This window comes from Anser cygnoides, chromosome 14 (assembly GCF_040182565.1).
Source record: "Anser cygnoides isolate HZ-2024a breed goose chromosome 14, Taihu_goose_T2T_genome, whole genome shotgun sequence".
Taxonomy (NCBI): domain Eukaryota; kingdom Metazoa; phylum Chordata; class Aves; order Anseriformes; family Anatidae; genus Anser; species Anser cygnoides.
This window is the reverse complement of record NC_089886.1, coordinates 4,213,034-4,228,177: the sequence shown is the minus strand read 5'-3', so window position 1 is coordinate 4,228,177 and position 15,144 is coordinate 4,213,034. Positions and strand designations below refer to the sequence as shown.

Here is a 15,144-nt window from a genome sequence, read left to right as displayed (position 1 = left end):
CTTTGTTAGCTCTGCTGGGCAATTGTGCAGAAAAACTATTTTAACCTGTGTGGTAAGTGATTGTTGGCTTATACAAAGTTACTGAGACATTTGTCCATTTTACAATAGACTGTAATTCCTCTTCTCTAAAAATACTGCAAATGCAAGTTCTGGTTTGACCTCTTTATTTGTCTCTGCTCCCAGCTTCTTCTGTATATAAATCAGCCATGTTTTATTGCAACGGAGTCTGAATTTTTGCAGAAACTTAATAAATGCATGCAACAAGAATGCTGCATGTATATCATGTGGCAGGAAAATGGTTTTCTAGCAGATAAAGTGGCACCACCTACTTTGGAGATGTTGCAGTTTGTGCAATTCCCCATGTTCTTGTCCTTCTGAACCTCAACATTGGGGGGTTCAGTGTAAGAGAAAACATCCATTGACTGGAAAGATCTTACAACATGTTCTGTAATCTATTTGCTAGGCTGTATTAGTTGTAATATCCCAAAATAAAGTGAATTGAAATACTAGCAAGTCCTGGGAAAAAATAAAAGGTGATCATAACTTGTGGTGGACGTGTAGGAGAAACAGAATGACTCAGGCAAAAGAACAACATAAATAATGAATAAATAAAATCGCTTATCAGCTCTGGAAGTTGGAGGTGGATTTCAGGACTGAATTTTTCTCACCTTGCAAAGCTATCTTGCCTACAGGTGTCTAGAAGAGAAAAATACTTTTAAAATTGAAAAGACTTGCATTCACAAAAAACGTACAACCAAAGACAAGACTACATTTAAATTGAAAGATTAGACTGAGGCAGTTATTCACAATTTTTAAGTTCTGTCTTCTCTTCTAATAATCCACGATTTACTCTGTCATCAGTAAAAAGAAACAAGTTCTTCTGAATGATGCCTCAGAACAGAAGTCTATCCTAGCCACTGTGGCTTGTTTTCTGAAGGTTATTGACTCCACAAAGGACCTACAAAAGAAGAGGCACAATAAACATTGTGATTACTGTGCTCAGGACCTGCAGACTAACATAAAAAAAACTAACAACAGCAACAAAACCCTTTATCCACATATATCAGTCTATTCAAGTCATATCAGAACATTTACCAATTTAACAACTATGCATTTTTAATGATGTATGCAAAATGGGATGATAATCCCTGCATATTTGACAAATTGTTTCACTTTCTCATCTTTCTAATGGGTATGGTCATCCTGACAAAGGCCATTTTATGTTATTTCACAGAGTATCTTGTAAACTGACAACCTTATTTTATAGTTGCTTTTATTACTACTGGAACTTTTACAAGGAATTCCATCACAAAAATTGGTTAACTTAAATATTGTGGAGAGGTCTCACCATTTAATGCCAGAGTTCACTCTGCCCATGCAGCTTTCATTTCAGTCAGAAAAGGTCATTAGAATTAAATTTCTCCTCAGACCTCATACTCTGTTAGAATGTGAAATTTTTTAACTCTGTTCAGCCTGAAAACTATTTCCCCAAGATTTACCACTGTCAAGCAACTGGAGAGAGTTACCTCAAACCCTCTCTATAATATATATGTACAGAAATAAATGTTTGGAGATCATGTGGAATATCACATAGGCTTGTTCAATGTTGAGCATGGTAAGATCCTCTTTTACATATCTGTGAGATGCCACGATATCAAACAATAAAAAACAAAAACAAAACCAGTAACACAGATTTCAGAGATTAAATTTGCATGGAAGATGGAGCATCATTAATGGCTGAAATACAAAAATTAAATTTGCATTCCTATAAAAGAGAAGTCTCATGTGTGCTTGTTCTTTCCCCATGGTATACTTTTCTAATTTTTAAATTATCTCTATTTTGCCTATTTTTGCTACTTTTTTTTTTTCTCTCTACCACAGTCTTATATGCAGTCTTCATATTTTTGAGCCCTTTATGGTTCTTTATGATCATTTCTTTCACTTCCCTTTCTTTTTTCATTTTCTTCACTCTTCCTATAATGCTTTTCTCTTGCTCATATAAACACACACTGAGCTCATATAAACGCATACTGAGATCCTTAAAAAAGTAGCAGTTTTCCTGGAGAATACCGAGACAGTCTGGAAGCAGTGCTGCCTCGTGGGCAAAGAGTCCCAAAATGTTTTGCAACTTCAGAGGCCAGTCCTGGCATCAGCCCAGTTACATATGGTTAACATCATATTTTAATTTGATGACTTGTGTGAAAACAACAAGAACTGGGGATTTATTGTACCAAACAATCTTCCAGCTCTTGCTAAACCCTCTTTTCATTAAAGAAAATAAAACAAAAGTATTGATGTATAAAGATGAAGACAATAAAGATGAGCCACAGAGGAGCTGTAATGGTTTGCATACTCATAAACCCTTCTCAGTCTTTGCGGCTTCAGTATTTTCCTATGGGGAATAATATTAAGAATGTGCTAGAATGCAATACTCTCAGATAATGCAGAGAAACAATTTTCTTTCTCTGCCACTATATTTTAGGCATGAAGCTTAAGCTCTCTAGGGAAGCTGATGATTCTCTTCTGCAATAACTTGAACCCTTATGGAAAACCAAATGCTATTTTGCTCAGGCACCAAATCCCTTGAAGTTAGCATGCATAAGCTGAAGTGTTTTGGTGGAGAAGGAAGAGAGCCAGTAGGTGTGGCAATAGTTGAAAGGGAGGTAAAAGGTGCAAAATGAGGTTAGCATTGGTGTCTGCCAGTACCTAGGATGGCTGCACAAAAATTGCAAAATGAGGACTGCATGTCCCTGATGCAGCAATAGGGTTCTGTGTACTTGATTCTCAGAATCATTTTCAGGCCTTAGGATACTGGAGGTGACACAGATTGGCTCAGATCCACTACAGGCCGTGTATTGCTGTAACTACCCCAGTACGGTCACTGCTCAAGAATAGCAGGGGCAGACCCTAGTCCAGCAAAATGGTCCTGCTGCTATGAACAATCATTTCAGTCATGTGGAGCATTTTGCTTTAAGTGGGTCCTTGTGCCAGGGACAGTATTCTGCAAACGTATTCTGACCACGTGCTGGTCAGAAAATGGACACACGTTTTAAAAGAATTCAGGACATGTTCCCCTGCTTTAATTACTGAACTCTCTATGATTACAGGATTATAACAACAAAGAAAAATAACTCCCAAACCTAAAAATACTCTTAGGGGCATGAATTGAAAGGGAGGAAAATGCCTTACCCATAGTGACACGCTCTTGAAATGTGGATGACGCAAACTTCACCTTGTGTCAGCAAGCATGGAGCTGGCAGAAAGGGAGGCAGACAGACAACAGCTTTATTTCTCACAGTAACCACTTTTGAAGTGCTTGATGTGTTTTTAGTTAACTCCAGCCAAATCTGAAACTCTATTAAAGGAATCTGAGGAATGCTTCACTCTGCATGGAAATGAAAGATGAATGCTAAGTTTTTAAATGCAGAGGACAAGAAGAAGAGAAGAATTTGCTCATGATCTAATGCAGCCCAAGCACTGTCAGTTCCAAGGTGTGTAGGTGGGACTGAATCCACCAAGGGAGGAGGAGACCAAAACACAAGTGGGAACAAAGCTCTGGCAGAGAAACTACAGGAGACCCAGAATTCACCCCAGACAAAACAATCAGAATCTGCCAAGTGAAATTCACGCTACGGTGAAATTTATGGAAGGCAAGCAGTGCTTTGATTCCACAGAGAGTAGAAAAAAAATCTGCTAATATTTCAAGAAAGGATGCTTGGGGCCAGGAATATACACAGAACTAAATGTCAAAGTCCACACAGGAAGTAGTACGTGAGGTGGCACAGAGTACCATATGTTGAACCAAAATCTGGCCAATGTTTGGAAAGAAATGCAATAATGGCAAAGACCTACATAATTTCACATGCCCCAGCAGAGCATGTGCTGCATCAAAACCCATGACAGAATCATTAACAACTCAGAAAAATTCTTCAAAGAAACAGTGCGTTACACTGCAGGAGAAGATGAATGGGCTATCTGCCTGAGAGGAACTGAGATGTATTAATTTTAGGTCGGATTCTGGTGCACAAGCCAACAGGATGCCAAGATAGTACTGTTAGCAAAAACAAAAACAAAACAGAATAAGCTAAGTAATGGTGGCTGGGGGCATTTTAGAGAGGAACTCACACATTCTCTTAGGAGGGTTAATCAAATCTGCAAGGACATCAATTTGAGAAAAGCTACAGATTGCATTTGCTTCAAGGAAAAATGTTCCTTTTTGTTTGATTCCGGCTCTTAATGATGCCAAGTCACTGGAAAAGCAAGAAATCCAAAACAAGAGAGGAGGATATATGAACATCTTCCAGGGAATGGAGGAAGTTTTCAGAGCACAGAAAAAAAACTGACAGTTCAGCCCTTAGGAAAGTTCCTCTCACCTTAAGGCAGAGATTTTAAAAAAAAGGTCAGAATGAAAAGGAATAAGACACATTGCTCATTGGTCTATCCCAAGAGAACTATTCCCCTGAGATCAGAAAAAACAAAACCTTTTTCTTGTGAATAGACTCAAAGAAACTAGCCATATAAACTAGAAATGTTTTTCAGCAAGAGACAGAAGTGCCTGAAACAATGCACCATTCTTCTTTGTGTAGCATCAGGCTCTAAGAGGGGTCTGTACTGAGGGAAACAAAACATAAGCAGTCAAGGTGATTTTTAGGGACTCTTTTTAGATTGATTAGATGGTTTCTAGAAATGTTCCTGCCTTTGATCCCTCATTCTTGTACTCTCAACATCCCTTCCAAGAAAGATGTGTCTTCTATCCCTCCTGAGTGGAGTTTTTTCTTTGTTTGAGTTTGTAGAAAAGGTAACTTTTTTTTTTTTCATGACACAGAAGATTTTCACCAAAGGCAAAAACTCTATATGAACATAAAATCTCCAAGCACCACTGTGTATAATGAAAGCAACTGAATTAATAGACCACACAAATAAAATTAAGTAGATTCCATGCACCATAAATAATAAAAGAAACAATGAGAGAAGGTCATCAAGTGACACCATAAATATGTTCTTCCAACAAACCAAAAGGAGCTATGATAATTTCTTGAATTAACTAACTATGAAAGGGTATTTGTGTTTAATATAACTTCTGAAACCTGAAAGTTATGATGGAGATGGAATTTGACATTCCAGGTATCAAAGTTTGATCTGGAGAGCTCTGGTTTCAGGTAAGAGAGCAATATTACAGACTTAAATACAGGTTAGCCCACATGAAAACCAGATGGTCTGTCTTGTGTAATACAAGCTACCCACACCAACATCTATGGGGCTGAGAAAATGAAAACAGTGCTGCTCTCTCTGGACCTGGTTCGGATCTAGCAAATATATACTGAATTGTTAATCACAGCAAACTGTAACTAATTTTGCAGTCTAGGACACTATGATAAACAAGGCTTTTCACAGACTTTTTTCAGACATTTGTGAGTTCTTTCACTCTGGAGACCACTAGAGCAGAAAAAAAAATAATAAAAAAAAATTAAAAAAAAGGGTAGCAATATGCTCAGATACAAAAGGAATTTTTCACTGCAGCCAAAGGTTTAATATTTTTCCATAAGTATTTTGGGATCCCAAAGTCAGCTCAAACTGAGTATAGACAAATTATTGCCATTCCCAGAGGGCCTGGCAAATAACCTGTTGAGATTATTTTTCCTCATCCACAAGTAGAGGATTCTTGGTTTCCTGCACACACTCTAGAGCATTTGACAGAAGTGCAACAGAGCAAAGTGCAGAGCTTGATTATATACATGTTTTCCCAAATTCAATTCACAAAAAGCACTCCATGTGACCTCAGATGAAATATGACATGCAAGTTTCAAAGCTACAGCTGAGATCCCCCTGAAGAGAGACATTAATACTATTAGCAAAAGTCAGGTCTGCTTGTTCCTAGACCGTATACTCTTTTTAAGGAGATTATTAAACTGGTAAAGGGGCAGGGACATTGAATCCCAAGGCTTTATAGGAAAATGTGTAAAGATGTACAGAAATAGGACTTTAGAAATTGAAAAGTCTAAGAGATGGACTGAAGTCTGGCCTCAAAAGAAGAACTATTAAATGTTCTCACCTAGTCCAGCAGTACAGACCACACTGAATGTAACATTAGGAGACAGTCACCATCATATTGATGCCAGACAAAAAGGATTGCCTAGCGTCTGCTGTCATCTCCAATGGAGGGATTTAACGACAATGGCTTGAAACAACTACATTGTACTCTGTTCCCCTCATCAGCTTTCTTGCAACATGCTACAATTAAGTAGACAATCCTATGTCTCAATTTATGTTTCTAGATATGCAAATACTGACATGCTCAATAGGCTGTTTAGTATGTGTGATTTTAAGCTATCAATTTTAAATGAGGCTTCAGAATCCTGAACAATATTTCTCATTACTGGTAGTTCAGAATGTTGTTGGGTTAAAGTGTCAAAAGAATAAAGACCCTGCTGAGATGGACTGGAGTTGTTGCCACACTTCATCATGAAATTAAAAAAATAGTTTTAGCAAAATGTAGGTCATCATTTGCTGACATTTTATCCAACAGAAGATTGAAGACCTGTTGCCTGGATGTTCAAAAACTAAGCTGCACTCATCATAGACATGAAACTAAAAACTCACAACAAGAAGTTATAAAACTAGCAGTATGGTTTGTGTCCGACATTTATCCCTCAGCTCTCACCTAAGATGTATCTGTCACTAAATTCCAGAAAGAAAGAAATAAGGACACCAAAATCTGACTCCTTCAGGTTTACAGTGGTCATTTGGTTTGCCTGTATTAGGGATGAATGAAAACTGTTACGATAACTTCCACACCGAAATAGAAAGAATATATAATTAAGATCAGGTGATTGCATCCTGGTTTATGCCCAATAAATATACACTGACAAACTCATGGGGAGCAAAATGCTATTTAAGATGGGAAAGCACTGAGTAATATTTATTTATTTATTTATTTTTCCCCTCAACTGGGTGGAAAAAATACAGACCCTTCCCTCTTTAAACAAAAATACAAACCACCCTTTCAAATGGTGGGATATTTGCAACAGATGCATTGCCATTACAGCATTGGACCGTGTGTTATCACAGAAAAATCATAACTTGCATCCTTCATAAATAAAGATAAGGAGTGAAATGGGATGAAATATAAGGAATAAGCAAAATGTCTGGTGAGATAAAGATATTGAGGCTCAAATAGCTTTCAAAAATCAAATTCAGTTTTATGCTGGGCCTAAACGTCTCCCCATTGAACATTTAAAGTTTATGCTCATGGTTTTTATTTCAATTTGCACTTTTATTAAATAAAGATTACATATTTAATTTTTCTCACAGAGGCTGTATAAGAATTTCAGAGAAGTTCATGGTAATGTGCTGAAAAAATGTTTTAGAAATTTATATTGAGTTAAACAGTATGAGTATTTTAGCTGTTTTGTATTCATTGGCCTGAATATTTCTATTTTACAAGTTTTACAGTGATGAAGAAAAATAGGAAAAATATCCTAGAGACAACAATGTGCATTATTTTACTTATTTCTAACAACAAAAACAACAACAAAAAAGGTTATTGGGAAAATTATACATAGCTTATATTCTCTAATTATTTAAATATCTTGTACACTAAATGCAAAGTACAGGTTCTTAGAACAGCCTTTGTTTGAAGTTCCGTACATAAGTCATAGATATTAAAACATGGACACTAGATTCTTCAATGGAGACAAATAGAGCATAACATAAAACAATTCATAGACAATGTCAACAAATTAATACTTTGCCTGAAATCTGTCAAGAATTGTGTGTTAAAATTATATTTCAGTTTTAGTTTAGAAAACTGTTTTATAAAATGAAGTGTAAGATAATTAAAATGAATCGAGTTCTTTAGGGCCCAATTTTTAGAGTTTTTAGTCATCTAATCATTCCATGGAAGTAAAGAAAGGCTTGAAGTTGGTAGCATACATAATTATCCCAACACCTAGGCCTTCAGAAATTATAGGAAAATTACTTCCCACATTCTGTCTTGAACTGGAGTATCAGGGGCTGGGGAAGGAAAGAGACAGGAAGGACTCTGGCTTAATAAATATAAGATGAATATAAATAAGTGTTGTCTAGCACTAAGATCTAATAGACTGTGCAGTGAACTCCCAAAGGAGACATTGCTTGAGACTCTTAAGAACAGGATGATTAAGGCATTGGTGAATATACCCAGGAGAGCTATCCTGCAGTGGCAGAGAAATGGGTTAGAAGACAAAACAGGCAATTTCTGGCAACTTCAAGGTGTGGAATTCCATCCTCAGCAGCCATTCGGAAAACTCCAGAGAGGCAAGGTTATTTCCTATGTACATAAAATAATCACATATGGGAAACAGAAACTCCTGTATTCAACATATAAATGCACGCAGATGTGTGATCTTAATACAGAATATAAATAAACAGTGACAGAGATGCTTAAAATATATACACAGTAGCCGACAAGGTATTGCCCTCAATGTATCTGAATGCAAAATGGGATATGGCTGCTCTGTATTGTGTTGCTTTTTATTTATTTTTTTCTGCATCCTTCAAGGATTGAAGAATTTTTGTAATTTATTTACTTTTAGCATTAAATGATGCCAAGGTTGAATTTACATCTGATCCTTAATCCAAATGGACTTTTGTAACAATTAAGATTTGTGTTTAAAATAAAATCTTTCAATATTGTGACATTCAAAAGGCAACCAAAGGTTTTCACTGATTATAAGTAGAGAGGAAATAATGTATTATTCAAGCTCCAGAGCTTGTTTAATGCAAGATCAATTTTGTTAAGTGTTGCTTAGCAATGGATTATGAGTGCAGATCCTGAATATTAATGCAGGATGGGTATGGCAGCAATTCCTGTGAAAGTACACTTTAAAAAGGAAAGCATTTTCCTGGGGAACCACTGACAAATGAATACCTGCAGAGTCCCATAAACAGAGACCTCAGATCTTCTGGACCTCTTGCATCATTTATTGAATATTAAGCCACATAGCAGGAACTTTTTAGATCATCTTTGTTGTTTGCCAGGTGTGTTCCCAAAATGCTGACAGTCTGCTCGTGATCCCTGAGGCAGGCAGCAAAATTTTGCAGTGGCACAGTATCACATCAAAGCAAGAGGATCAAATTTTGGTCTCCCATTAGGAAGACGTGAGAGTTTCATAATAATTTGTATCCACAAACCAACATATCAAGATGCTTATGTTCATTGTTTATATAAGATTTTATGTCCTTGTAGACAGTGGTGATGTACTTCTCCCTCATAATTAGATCAAAGACCTTCTTGGCATTTGGGCATTTGTGTTGTTATAAAAGAAGGGACCCATCGTAGAAGAGCCTACAAGCGGGAGAGGCTATGCTCTGAGAATGCTGGACTACTGGAGAGAAGTAGAGGTGCAGCAGCCCCAGAGCCATGGAAGATTTGCACCTGAAATCGAAGTGCCAGGGTGGAATTGCTGTGATTGAGATTCCTTTCACAAGCTGGATCTGCTGTCATGCATTTGAAAACAGTCTTCTCTGACAACACTTTAAAAAAGCACTAACAATGCTGCTTTGTTCTAAATATAGACACCTCTATATTGATGGTTGCAGTACAGTTTGTAACGTAGATTGCAACTTTAACTACAGCTTTGGCAAACCGTAAAGATGGCAGAATATCATTTTGACCTTTTAAATGAGATACGTTCTATGCTGTTATAATAATTAGCTACTTGAATTTCTTGTTTTTTCTCCACATGAAATAAAAACAACAAATATTTTTTATATTATACTATTGTTAAAATCTCCTCCCTATTTGTTCTAAGCCCTGATTTGATTAACTAACATTTCTTTTGTCAGTTCACATACTTGATCATATAGGAGGAAGCGCATTAAGACTGTTCTGCAAGCTATCAGATGTGTCATAGTTTTCCTAGCATCTGTCTACATGACTCTTTTGGGATTTTGATCCTATATTTCTAAGTCTATCTCTGCTAATGACATTAATTTATAAGAATGTACTTTTTTGACTCTCTGATTATTGTCCATTTTTCGTGAGCAGGTTCTGCCTAATAAAATAATAGCTTTTCAAGTATTTCTTCCTAATTCTCTACTTTCCATGCAACTTAGGGCATCCTACTCATGTGTTTTTCTCCCCTCAGACTCAGTTTTATTTCCTACATCTCATTTTCTTCAAATGTAGTTTTAAATGAAGTACTGATTTGCTTTCCTGTATCTGGGGAACTGAGAAGAAAAATATATGTAGATGTAGATGTGAGATTGTTGATCCTCATGCTGCTTTCAAGTAATAATTAGGCTGTAAACTTTTCAGGACAAGGGCAGCCTCACAGTCTACGTCTGTTAGAGCAATGGGATCCGGTAGCTGAATGCTATCTTCAGCCATAACATTAAAAATAATTACTAGCATTTATATTATAACATCAACCAGGGATTTCACAGTTCATACATAAAATATGAGACTCTTCTTGCCAGAGCCTTAATAGCAGGAGTTAGTTCAGCGAAGTGCTTAAACGTAGATATGACCTTGTGAGTAAACCTATGGGGAACTTACAAAATTCTCTGGGTTTTCATTAAAGCTCTTTCTCCTTAACTTGGCAAGGTGTTTTAGAATCCAAGAAAAGAAACATGGCTGTAAAACAAATTCAGGAGACATAGCCATCTTTGTAGTAACTTTGTTCCTCACTAGGAAGGAGAATAACTTACCTTTAAATTCTGGAAAGTTTTTACTAAGGTTAAATATCAGACAAGCGTGATACAGTATGTTAACCCAATCATTAGTGATTTGCTTCTTCCAAATTCTGCTGCTGAGCTAAAATGTTAAGTAATTCACACTCAGAAATTCAATAAAGAGTTGGTCACACAGCTTCAGAGAAGCCCGATTACTTGAGATCAAGAAAGTCTGACTACTCAGGTATCAGATAAGGAGGAAAAATATGCCCGGCTGGTTTTTTTATTGTATTTTCTTGATTGGTAAGCTCTAAATAGCATTTACGCTCTCTTCCACTCTCACACAATTACATATGGGGCTTTTCTTGTTTTGTTTCCAGAAAGGTGCTTTCATTCCCTGCTAATTTAGACATTTATCTTCCATTAGACTTCTTGCTTAGTTTCATTTTCCTTATGTCTCATACCATAGGAAAGAAGTTGAATACTGTGTCAGCCTCTAATACCTGGATGACAATTTTGCTAAGGAACTGGCTATCATGAGTATGTTCAGGGCCATCTGCTGAATGAGTTAGACATGTTCAGCGATGTCCAAGTCTTGCAAAGGTAACGCCTGAAGAATTATTTTTTATGAAAAGCTTTTCTGGCTCAGAAAACATTGTCCACATAACCACTGTTGTCTGCAATAACAGAAGCCCAAGTTTCATGCTTTTGAGTTCCCTCTGTTACACATAAGAAAGGGTTTTCATAATGCAGACTGTCTCATGACTTTCTTCACCACAGTGTCACTGCGTTCACTGTGCACTTGCTGCACACAGCTGTACATTCTTCCAGCAACCAGCAGACACCTTCCGTATCCATCCAGCTACACACGCACTCCCCACATAGACACTCACTGAATGGCAAAGCTTTTCTGTGAAATGACCGCCTACCCAAAACACAGTTCCTGTCTTCAAAATTCAGGTCTGCTCTACAATTAACATTTGCCACCTCCTGTCTTCAGTCCCAGCAAGAATTGCTGTGATGTAGCTATGTACGATAAATTTAATAACCCTGGGTCAAACCGGATGCTGAATGTGATTATGGGCATGGCTCCTCATTTACAAAAAAAAATCAGGCAGGCCTAGTTCTGGGATTCATATTTACAATGTGCAATACTTATTCATGAAAGCAGCCTCTCCGAAGTCACTATCTGTACTCTTTTAGTGAATTTTGCTAAGTGAATAAGGATATGAAAAGCAGTTTTTAAAACGATGTAATTTTTCTCCAAGAAGAAAAAGTTTCCTTAAAGGTGTACAAGTAGCTGAGACAGATAATGAAATACATAAATAAATAAAAAATCAGTCTCTGAAACTCCTAAATGCTACGACCTTTAATTACATGTGTCAAATTAAGACTGTGTCATACTGAACTTGCACGTAATCAGACTAGATTGCAGAATCTAGCCCATTATTCAGTCTACAATCTACAACAACTGTGTATAGAACTTCATCCCAATATATAGGATGCATATATTTCATTGCATCCATTGACCAGAGAGAATGGGAACACAGCTTTCACTTCATTACAGAGAGATGACAGCCTAAGTATTCCCTCATCACGCTCCTGTGTTTTGATCACATTTCTGTTTTTACCGTAACCTGTTGCCTATAACAAATTTAGGAACTGCCTTAACACATTGGCAGTTCGAATATTCTTTATTTGTGTGGGAGGCAAACAAAATTCTTTTTCCTTTCATGGATTTTTCTATGAATTGTGTTCAAAGAAAAAAAAGAGATTTACATTTGTATGTATTTATTTTTTTATCAGGGCTGTAAGTTTTTTGTAGTTGTCATCTCTAACCCTAAAAACAGTGTTCTAGTTTAACTAAAGAATTATAGTGTCACCTATATGGCTGTACAAAATGTCCATCCGTTAGCATGTAAGGTCTGTGTTTAACATCTTTCTGTTATATTTGTCCCTTTTTGTCTTCTCCGATGGAGAATCACACACGTTTTCTGTTAGTCAGTTGTTTTTAACTTTCCTGTAGTTCATATCCTTCTAAGTGTCAGCACACACTTGTATACCTCAGAAGTAGTAACTGAAACATTCTGTTTTGCATAGAAATTGAGAAAGCTTTTGACTTTTTTTCTGGAGAAGTTAGTTCCAAATCTCTGACTGACTACTGAGAAAAAACGTCTAATTAGCACATAAATCACATAAAATATAGTGGTGCACTTGTCTTATGTCAGAGCAGGCATTTAGAGCCAACCTTTTATTCAATCATGTCCAAATCCACAGTGGTCCTTTAACATTAAGGAAAAGATATTAAGTAATCTTTTATCAAGCCATCATGTCTTCATCAAGGCTTGAAGAGAAGGCACCAAGCTAAATCCCACTGACAATGGTTAGTGGAAAGGCTTCTGCTAAATCAGATCCACTGCTGTGTGAATACAGATTTGGTAGCTTACAGCTATATCTTGCAGTAATGAAGGCTAATTCAGGAAAGAACTGTCCTGTACCACAAGAACGCTTTTTCTATTAAAGCATAAGCTTTAGAAGAGTCTCATTACCCCTGTGCTGCTGAAGCAATAGGTACTAACAACAAGGCTGGATGCTTTCAGTGAGGAAAGAAAAAAAAAAAAAAAAGAAAAAAAAGCCTCCTTTCTTGAAATGAACAAGCCATCCATTATACTATTACTCCAGGCTGGATCATCAGCTAGTATAAGACACCAGACATAATTAAAATCAACAGCGGTATGCTGATTTACATCTGCTAAGGATCTAATCCTCTGCTTCAAGCATCCAAATCCCAGGTGGAACTAGGAGGTAATTTAGATAAGAACCACCAACTTCACTAAGAGCTGACATAACTGATTTCTGAGGAAAGATATGCAGAGCTTTCCTAAAGGATGTCTCACAGCATATCAGGGCACAGGGTGATAGGAAGGCTCTATTGCTTATAAGGATTTGTTTCCTTAGAAAGGAAGAGTATGAAGAGGGGAAAAAAACAGATGAAACTTAGTGATAGGCAAAAACTCAGAAGGGTAAAATTAAAAGGAAAAGGACTAAATATTTTCAGTAGCTACAGTAATTTAACATAGAATAGTTTTGCTAAGAATGATGATAAAGATATGTGGCTATGACACCATGAAACTAGATGCAGGTACATTAAACTTTAATGGGATTTTTCTGCCTTCTTTTTATCATATGGGAGCTCCATATGATGTTATTTTACTTACGTTGTATTCTTATCCAAAGCACTAACATTACATGTTAATAGGCTTGAAAAGGCATTTATCTGGTGTTGCTTGGATTGTTTTTGAGGCAAACCCTGTTAAGCTATGAGGCCCCAGAGGGGACATAGATGCAAGTATTGCCTAATGCCCATTAATCTCTTTTGGTATGAGCTGCTTCATTGTCATTGCTAAAAAAGGCAAATTCCTGAAAGGTGAGCAGGGCATATTATTGTACAAAATGAAAGAATGTAAGCCCACTGACAAGATTCTTCCACCAGACATCCAAAATGCTGTATTTGTTAGAAACATGAGCAAAAACATAATGATTTGTTTTCTGCTGGATGCTGCAGGTGCTGAGGAAATGGAAGGAAAAGTCGAACATCTGTTTGTGCTCCTTCGACAGCATTGTACCTTTCAGAGCCAGAAAAGAAAGAGAGAATGTGTGAAATCTCACCTCAAGTCCTCAATTCCCTGTTGCTTCTCCTTAGAAAGACATCTGGATTAGAGTGATAAAGAATACAATACAAAGTCCCAGAAGAATTGTAAATAAGCAAGTGAAATGGGAATATCTGAAAGGCTCTGGCAATTTCATTTTAATGATGGCAAGCATGGAGTTAAACAGAAAAGACTAATTATAAAGAGAGATGGACAAAAGAAGGGAAAATTTTTAAATTGAGATTTTGCTGGAAGTGGTGAGATAAAAGCAAGACAAGCACCTGGCTATATAAATAAAGTAGTTACTTGAAATAGAATGCCTGAGTGTTTTATTAAAATTGGGCTTTTAATATAAAAGCAGGGTCTTATTTAGTACATATTCCTCCTAAAGACTTAAAGCATCCTCTGTCCACATAGGCTGCATTCCAAGGTTATCAGAAGAACTGTTGCAATGGGTTGAACTCAATTTAGCACATGCTTTTTGTGTGGCGAGTGGATGTGAAAGGGATTCAGCAACACAAATCTGTCTGTGTTCTGAATGTAAAATGAACTTTTGTTAAAGATCTTGCGAACCTCAACTACAGCTGCACAATACTGATACAGACAGGCAAGAGAGGATGACCTCTTTGTGTTTATTTGAACTTTGTATTCATCTTTTAATCACAAGGAATAGTACCTACAGTGATATACCAAACAGGAAGACATAAGGAACTAACCCCCTATATATTTAATTATATTAATATTGTGTTTTACATAAAATTTACCAGTATAATACCTTTTAACATAAGAAAATACTGTATGCCCAGGAGATTTTTAATCATGATTATGATCAAGAAAACTT

General features: G+C 36.7%; 1 long non-coding RNA gene across 1 annotated transcript in view; it reads right to left on the bottom strand.

The window, feature by feature from the left end:
- Positions 1 to 798: 798 nt before the first annotated feature.
- LOC125181943 (uncharacterized) overlaps positions 799 to 15,144 on the bottom strand; it is an 86,223-nt gene continuing 71,877 nt past the window's right edge. Inside the window, exon 3 of the long non-coding RNA XR_007160617.2 lies at positions 799 to 958. This is a non-coding gene — a long non-coding RNA (uncharacterized lncRNA). The remainder of the gene's footprint in view (positions 959 to 15,144) is intronic.